The sequence below is a fragment of the Nanorana parkeri genome, unplaced genomic scaffold (genome assembly GCF_000935625.1).
Source record: "Nanorana parkeri isolate BGI_ZX_2015 unplaced genomic scaffold, ASM93562v1 scaffold538, whole genome shotgun sequence".
NCBI lineage: Eukaryota > Metazoa > Chordata > Amphibia > Anura > Dicroglossidae > Nanorana > Nanorana parkeri.
Genome location: NW_017306806.1, coordinates 129,253 through 137,556, shown reverse-complemented (window position 1 = coordinate 137,556; position 8,304 = coordinate 129,253). Strand labels below are relative to the sequence as shown.

Genomic DNA, 8,304 nt, shown 5'->3' with positions numbered 1-8,304 from the left:
TGACCATTACAGGGTGTGGAACTCTAGGTACACCATTTTACCCTTCTCAGTGTAGAGTAACTTCCCCTTCAAGCATCAGCAGTAACAGTACATAGGTTTAGTTCCAGCAATTGTTAGGCAATAAATCCTAGCAGTGTAAAGAGTAACTTCCTATTCAAGGATCAACAGTAACAGTACATAGGTATAGTTCCAGCAGTGATATCAGCAGTTAATTGGTTAACAGTCAGCTGTAGCTTAAGTGATAACAGAGACACAGGCTGTGATAGCTCTCCCCTAGCAATCTGAAGTCCACAAGCTCTGTGACACACATAAAGCAGTTAAATGTACTCCAGACTTAGTGTTCTGAGCAATGCCATCAAGTCATCCAGATATGTATTGCAATGCCATAAACTACTTGTGCTTTTAGGGAGTCTCTGGTGGGTCCTTTTTAGGTGCAATGGCTGTAGCGGTCACTCCTGGTCTTTGTTCAACGTGCGCCGTTCACAACGGTCGGACACTGAACAAACAATCTTGCTCCCTTAAATCCCTCCTCGCCGAGCGCGAAGGGGAGGAGCTGGGTCCCGTCCATGACGGAGCTGAAGGGGCGGAGCTGGTTGCCGTCCTGGACGGCCCTGAAGGGGAGGAGCTGGCTGCCGAGCTGGCCGTGCGCGGCCCCGCCAGGCAGCGCTGGACCGAGGACGGGTAAGTCTGTTACATGTACAGACCCCACACAGCCCACCTGAGACCCTGCAAAGCCCACTATAGATCTTTACAGCCCACCATAAACCCCATACAGCCCACTATAGACTCTGCACAGCCCACCATGAATCTTGCACATCGGAATTGTGTCATAACCAAAAAGGGAGTATTTCACAATGCACCTATGTTTTTATTTTTAAAATTAATTTTGGGTGTGGGCATCCTAAAGAATGTTTTCCATTTACACATTAACAGTGATCATTTCACTCCCACTTCAAAATAAATTTTCTCAGTAAATGTTTACTTTATTTCTTAATATTATTCAAATAGTTTACATCTTTATCTATAGGACAATACTAAAAGTTACTATTCCACTGACAGAGGCAGAGTAACTAAAGTATTTCTGAAGTCCCATTTTTTTGTAATTTTGGATAGAGTGGGAGGCTTATGCGTTGGTTCTCAACTGGTGGGTCATGACCCATAAGTGGGTCGCGACCCCGTGTTCAGTGGGTCGTCGCATGCCTTCCACTTTTTTAGGTGAGAGGCTCCTCAGCCACCCCCTAGTGCAGCACTGTCAGTTATTGCGCCAAGCAGCAATTCAAAATATGCTTCCCAGCACCGAGTGTCAGCTTAAGATGGGCTGGGGGTATGGCCGCGAGGGAGCTCCATCTATAAGTGCATGCTTACAGCTCCCTCATGTTTTCTTTAGAGGTGCCTGGACCTGAGTGAGATCACATTCCGGCTCTAGACTACAAACTACCTATTTAAACTATTGTTTTGATAATATTACATCAGTTTCCACTGAGTTATAGAAACACTTAAAAGTCTAGAGCTATATTTGGACACTATATGAAATAACTTTAGAGTATATTTACATGTCATAGTTTTAAAACTTTTTAATATATTTTAATTTTTTATATATTAATAATATTTTTTTATAATCTAATATTACATTATTAATAAATGTACCTATAGTGTCTAATAAACGAATTTACAGACCCATTACAATTTAGGAAGAAGCTTATCAACCTCTCTATAGGGATAGCCATTATATTAACTTACCATACAAGTTTAAACTAAAATAGACAGATATCTGTAAGGAGTAATAACATATACGGACTACAATTAATGATTAAGAAGACTGATATAACATAATTGTAGTTTTTCCCTTATGATTCGTTCTTTATTTTATACAGAGAAATGTATATTATTGTGATATGTCTGGGATTTATTTTCTTTTGTGCACATATGTTAGAAATTGATGATCACTGTTTAGGGTATATAAGTAGACTGAAGGATGACACATGCAGATCTGCCATCCCTTGAGAAAGTCTGTATGACGAAACGCGTCGGGGGCGGTCCTGCATTTACGTTATACTTTCAGTCTTGTGTGATCTGACTGACCGGCTGGCTTTTTTTTTTGTACTTGTTTTAATTCATTCATTTTTTTACTTATTGACATCTTAATAATCAGCCGCTCAGTGCTGTTTTAAATATTGAATTAAACGATTTTAATTTACTACACTATGGAGCTTCCTTTTTACCTCTTTTAACACGGAAAATCGGGAGTTGGCTATCGGCTTCCCACACACTTTGATAAAAAGAAGCCAGAGGACTGGATGGTGAACAGCTGCCGTTATCCCAGCATCACATTCAACCCATATATCCCTCAAAATTGAAGTAGGAGACGGACACAGGTTTTCCATACACCTCGGGAAAGACGAACCAGACGATCGGATGGTGAACAGTTACCGGTATCCCGGCATTATACGTGATCTGTATACCTCCTAAATCTGGTGAGTGTATACCCTTGAGGGGATCCTTTACACTTGTTTCCTGCTTGTCTAAATACACGATTAAAGGAACATCGATTGGACACATATTTAAGAAAGACAGAAAAGGACTTTTTTTTAGATTTATTGGATCGTCATCAGATTATTTTCAATAATTATTAGTCACAACATTTGTCAAAGTTTAAAAACATATTTCTTTTTGAATAATTCATGATTATTTGGACACAATGATCACATATTTGTTTCACTTAAGTATTTTGGACACAATATTGCAAATCTTTATTTTTCTTGCTTGAGATGGTTTTGCATTTTTCACTGATATAAGCATTACTTGTGGTTTGAAGACTTTTTTAAGCTTTTCTTCAGCTTTTTTCAGCTGTTTTCACTCATCAAATTGTTACATTATTTTAATGTGTTGGAGTATATTGTTTACTGACACATATTTATAAGAGTTATTTCACCTTACACATTTATTTGACCTGAATCAAATGCCTTCTCTGCATTAGGGTCACCAGCAAAAAAATGTCTCTTTTTCTGTACAAAGCTAATAAGGTTTACCAGATGTTGGGTACCATCAGGGGCCTGTCACACTTTTACAAACTCAGCCTGGCCTGAAGCATTTTTGGTGGGCAAAATACTCAGAACCCCGCCATAGTATTTTAGCATATAGCTTAATGTTTGAATTGCATAGGCTCTGAGAAGCTCATTGGGGACTGGTGGTTCTGAGGAATCACCAGATAAGGCCAATGGGGTATGGGGTGTGACTGCACTGTTACCACCACCAAGGTTCAGGACATGGAACTGCACCACAAGCTCAGCTTTGTACCCCATCCTGCATCCTTCCCAGCTGACATCTTATTTGCTGGGTGTACCATGAAGGTGGTATGCCAGTTTCTCCTTGCTGGACCACTTGCCTGTGACAGTGTGACCCAGTGAAATAGTGACATTACCATTGCACATGCTGGTGGGTGGCAAGCATGACTTCTTGGCAAAAAATGGCATCTGGGTACCTGTCTTTGCAGTAAAGCACAGACCATAAACTAGCAGAGGGAGTGCAAAAGGACAGGTCCTGAAAACTATACAAAACTAGGAACCAGGAAGCTACATGGGGTCACCTTCCCATTTAGCTGCAGGCATTCTCTGCCCCACAGCTGCACATAAACAAAGGGGCGGGATTCTTATTAGATCAATATCTGCAACCAAATAAAGCCATATGGCCATTTAAGGGCAATTATGTCACTGCATCCCACCGCTTTGCTTTTGTGGCTTCCATCCGTGTTCAGAGGTGCACAGGTGCATACCTGAGCTCATTCTTATGGCTGATGCTATATTAAAAGCAAGCAATAATATAAAATTAAAAAAATTTAATATACGTGTAAATTATATGATGCCGGCTTACGATGTTACTGACAATGTCTTTGAGAATTGTACTGTTCTGTAACACCACATATACTTTAAAAACATCTCCCAAGTATGTAACTAAAAGGATTGGTATTTTTCTGTGTAAAAAAGGAGGACCCTATGTCCACTGAATGGTACTTTTTTTTTTTTTGCATTTGTACATGGCTCCCATGGCAGTGCTTAGCTGTCTTTTATTTGACAATTCCCTGGCTATTAGCCTTGAAAATAGATATAATTGTTTTTCAGGATTCACCTGCTATTGATTTCAATTCAAGTTTTATCTCTAAATTAAAGTTTGCAGAATTTACTTCGTCAGACAGTCCAGAAATCAAACTCAGGCACATGCGCCTATCAATACATAGTGTTATAGAAAATGAAGGTGATGATGATAGCTTCATATGGGTATAAGCATTTAAAAAAAATAAAGTTTTCTTTTTTTTCAATGGAAAGAGTCTGGAATCAAAATTATTCTTCTGTGTGTATATTTTTCAATTAAGCAAATATATTAGATTGCTGGCATTTGTAGTGTCATTGAGTTCTGTTTAATAATGCAGTTATGTGATTACAAAGAAAAAAAGTCTACAGAATGATTTTCAGAGCTTCAGTAATGCATATATTCTACGTACACTTTTTTAATTGAGCAAATATTTCACTTACACATATTTTTCATTGAGCATAATGATTTCCTTACTTCTTTGTTTCTCAAGCTATATATTATTGGGTTGAGAGGTGGAGTTCCTACTGCATAGAACACTGATATAATTTTGTCAAATTTAAACATCTGTCCTTTAGGTGATCTTACATATATCGATATAACAGATCCATAATAAATGACTACTACTGTAAGATGAGACACACAAGTGGAAAAGGCTTTACTCTTTCCAGATGACAATGATATGCTAAAAACAGTCAATATAATTTGCACATATGATAGAATAGTAAACAGCAAGCGACCAAAAACAATTATCCAGACCATGATAAAGAAATAGGTCTTTAGCTTGGATGTGTCTGTGCAAGACCTGTTCAGTAAGGGCTCCACATAACAATAGAAATGATCAATCTGATTTGAGCCACAAAATGACAAACTGTACAACCAATAGAGAGGAAAAACGGAGCCTAAAACACTGCACAACCAACATCCTACAGCTAACTGACAACAAAGTACTGATTTCATGATTGTTAAATATCTTAATGGATTGCAAATGGCTAGCTATCTATCATATGCCATGACTGCAAGAAAGTAATTTTCAATAGCTCCAAGCAGGAAAAAGAAATAACACCTGAGCAATACAACCAATAATTGATATTCTTTGTGTTGTAAAAAGAAGATCCGCTAACATCTTAGGAAGTGTGACTGATGTGTACCAGATTTCCAGGAAGGATAGGTTGCACAGGAAAAAATACATTGGCGTTTTCAGTTGGGGTTGTGTCCAGACTAGTGCGATAATAACAACATTTCCTAATATTGTCACTAGGTACACAAGTAGAAATAAAATGAACATGAATATCTGAAATCTCTGGATAGCAGAAAACCCAACAAGGAAAAATGCTGTTATTTTTGATGCATTAGACCATGACATGTCTTCTTTATGTGTGAGATATGAAATCACCATAAAAAAAGATTAATTAAATGTTCGTTGAAGAATGTGGGTGTTTTATTGTTTAGTAAACTGAATATTAAAAATATAATTAAAATGTGTGAGACTTATCAAAGGAGGAGACAAAAACCACTTTACAGTTGTCTAGAAGAAATGGTTTATATTTATAACCATACCATCACGGACCCTTGACAATTGCTGGCAATGGGGATGCAACCTGTTACGTAGTGGTAGTATTTATTACTGATATTGATAAAAATGTTTTGTGCTTTGTTATACCCAAACCGAATAACAAATACATTGAATAATAATGCAGATGAAACTAGTGAATTAAGAGAATCTAATTAAGGAAGAGAAAGTAATTCATATTTTGCTGCCTCAGCAGTTTGGGGGTTTTGGACCTGAAATCTGCTGAACATTTTTAGTTCACTTTTGATAATGTTTTTATTTGCTTTACTGAGCAGAAATGCTTGAGGTCATGTATTGAAGGGTATTTCTCTGCAGAGAACATTGGTGAAATGGAATTCTTTAATTTGCTCCTGTTCTAAATCCTAAATGCAATGGCAGAGGTCTCAAGCTCCCAGGAGAATAAGTTGAACCTGGGGAGCAGATGGAGATTAGCAGCTTGGGGAGTAGTCAGTCCCTGCAGGAACATAGGGGTCTATTCACGAAGCAGCCGAAGGATCTAGCCGTAGCTTCGGCTGATCCTTCGGCTAGCTTCGGCCCCAGGACCCCTTTGGTTCAGTAGAACCGAAGGGCTGCTGTACGGGCTATTCAATATAGCCCGTACAGCTCCCGAAGTCGGCCGAGTGGCTCAGTCGAGCCAAAGGTTCACTGCTGCTGTCAATCAGCAGAGAGGACCTGCAGTTCTCCATCAGGCCCCCACTAGTGATTAACAGCAGCAGACGGCGGGTGCAAAAGCTAGTTTGCTATTGGCTATTGCAAATTGAAATAGCCAATAGGAATCTAGCACTGCTTTCCTATGGCAAAAATGTTTTTTGTTTTTTTTTACGGCAGCAGAACCGTCGGCCAATAGAAAACAGTTGGGCGGAGCTAGTTGTCACTGCTAGCTCCGCACAATCGTTTTCTATTTATTTTTTTCTACTTTTTTAACTATTTTTCTGTTCTGCTTGGTCCCACAAAGGGACCGAGCAGAACAGCCGAGCCGAATGCCGCTCAGCGGTATTCGGCTATTCACCCACTGCTGTTCGGCATCTATAAGAATAGACTGATGTTGGATCGGCTGAGTCGAACTCCTTCTACACTTCGGGTCGGCCGAACATGCCGAGCATGTTTGGCCAACCCGAAGCCACCCAATGTACGGCTGATTTCAGCCGATATACGGCTGAAATCAGCCGTACCAGCCTGAAGTGAATAGCCGAACAGCGTTCGGCTCACTTCGCTTCAGGTCGTTCGTTCACTCAGCTGCCTATGGCAGCTGAGTGAATAGACCCCATGTGTTAGAGAACGTTGGACACCCCGGACACCCGGTCCGCAATTTTTAGGAGCCGCACACTTAGTAACGCAAGCGATATTTGCCCACCCTCACCTCAGGGGCAGCGCTGCAATTGAGGACATTTCTCCCAATTTTTTCCCATGTGTTAAACTATAACATTAGTGAATTTTGTCTGATACATTATTCTCAGATAAATAGCCTTTCTAATAAAATTCATATACAATCAACTTATTTCCAAGCTTAAAAATGTAGGTGACTTTAAACATATCACATTGAACAAAGCAAACCTACCTTTTGGATGGATTCAGTTTTTGCTAGGAGTTTGACACTAGTGAAAAATCTGCAGCTCCCTCAACAGTAAAATAAGAAAATACCCTTAACACATCCCCTCAATTCTATCTGATACTATACAAAACACCTAGCCATTTCTTTAATACTTAATCAGACTTCCAGGACTTAAGCAATCCCTAAAACACCGAGACCTGACACTAGCCTATCAACCCCTAATCAACCCCTGTTCTGCCGCATGGGCACCTGGTGCCAAGACCCCAGAACCATCATAAACATCTTTTTTCAAACTCTAATTTTTAATCTAGTAAAAAAAATATTAGGTTACATATCAGTATACTGTTAAAGATGTGCATAAATACATTATACCAATTTGCTTTCATGTGACTTTCACAAATAAGAACTAGAGGACCTCCTCGGTTTGCTCCACTTAGAAAAACTGGAAGCCGAATCCCAGACGGAAGAGGAAAAAAACATTACGGCCTTCTATAATAGATGGATATCCTTTATCACCCATGTTTTCACTGCAGCAGAAAAAGAGAAATTTTTATATCCATTTAGGTTTTCTAAGAGCGTCCTTTTGGCTAAAATGGGAGAGGTGACATAGAGCAAATCAACAAGGTCCAATGGAAAAGGTAGATACAGGTCGGATAGGGAAATAACCTCCTTCTGTCTGTTCCAACCCTACTTTACATACATGTAAGTACATCTCACTCCAGTGACGGGGCAGCTTTAGGAAGAGGGTTAACGGTGTGTATAAGGGGAATATCTATAGGAATTTCTATCAGTGAGGATCACCCTTACCAAATATGGCATAACCTCCAGACAGGGGTACTGCTGATTCCTTATACCTAGTTCGGATATGCTCATGTTTATGTTTATGTTTTTGATTTTGCTTTTGTCACTGTCTGTATTAGTTACTATTTTAGGCATACTATGCTCTTAGTACTATGTGCGCTGTAATCGATACAAGTTGATCCTTTCGGAGCATGTTGGCACGGCCGAATGAGCGCCCAAATGTAATCTTCACATTACCTGTTGTGATGTTGTCATTCTCAACGCATGGTACTATATGTTATGTTTCAAAACG

The 8,304-nt window shown here is 39.4% G+C and overlaps 1 pseudogene; it reads right to left on the bottom strand.

Annotated features, from left to right (window-relative positions):
* Positions 1 to 4,521: 4,521 nt before the first annotated feature.
* Positions 4,522 to 5,452, bottom strand: LOC108791259 (annotated as a pseudogene).
* Between the last annotated feature and the right edge of the window lie 2,852 nt (positions 5,453 to 8,304).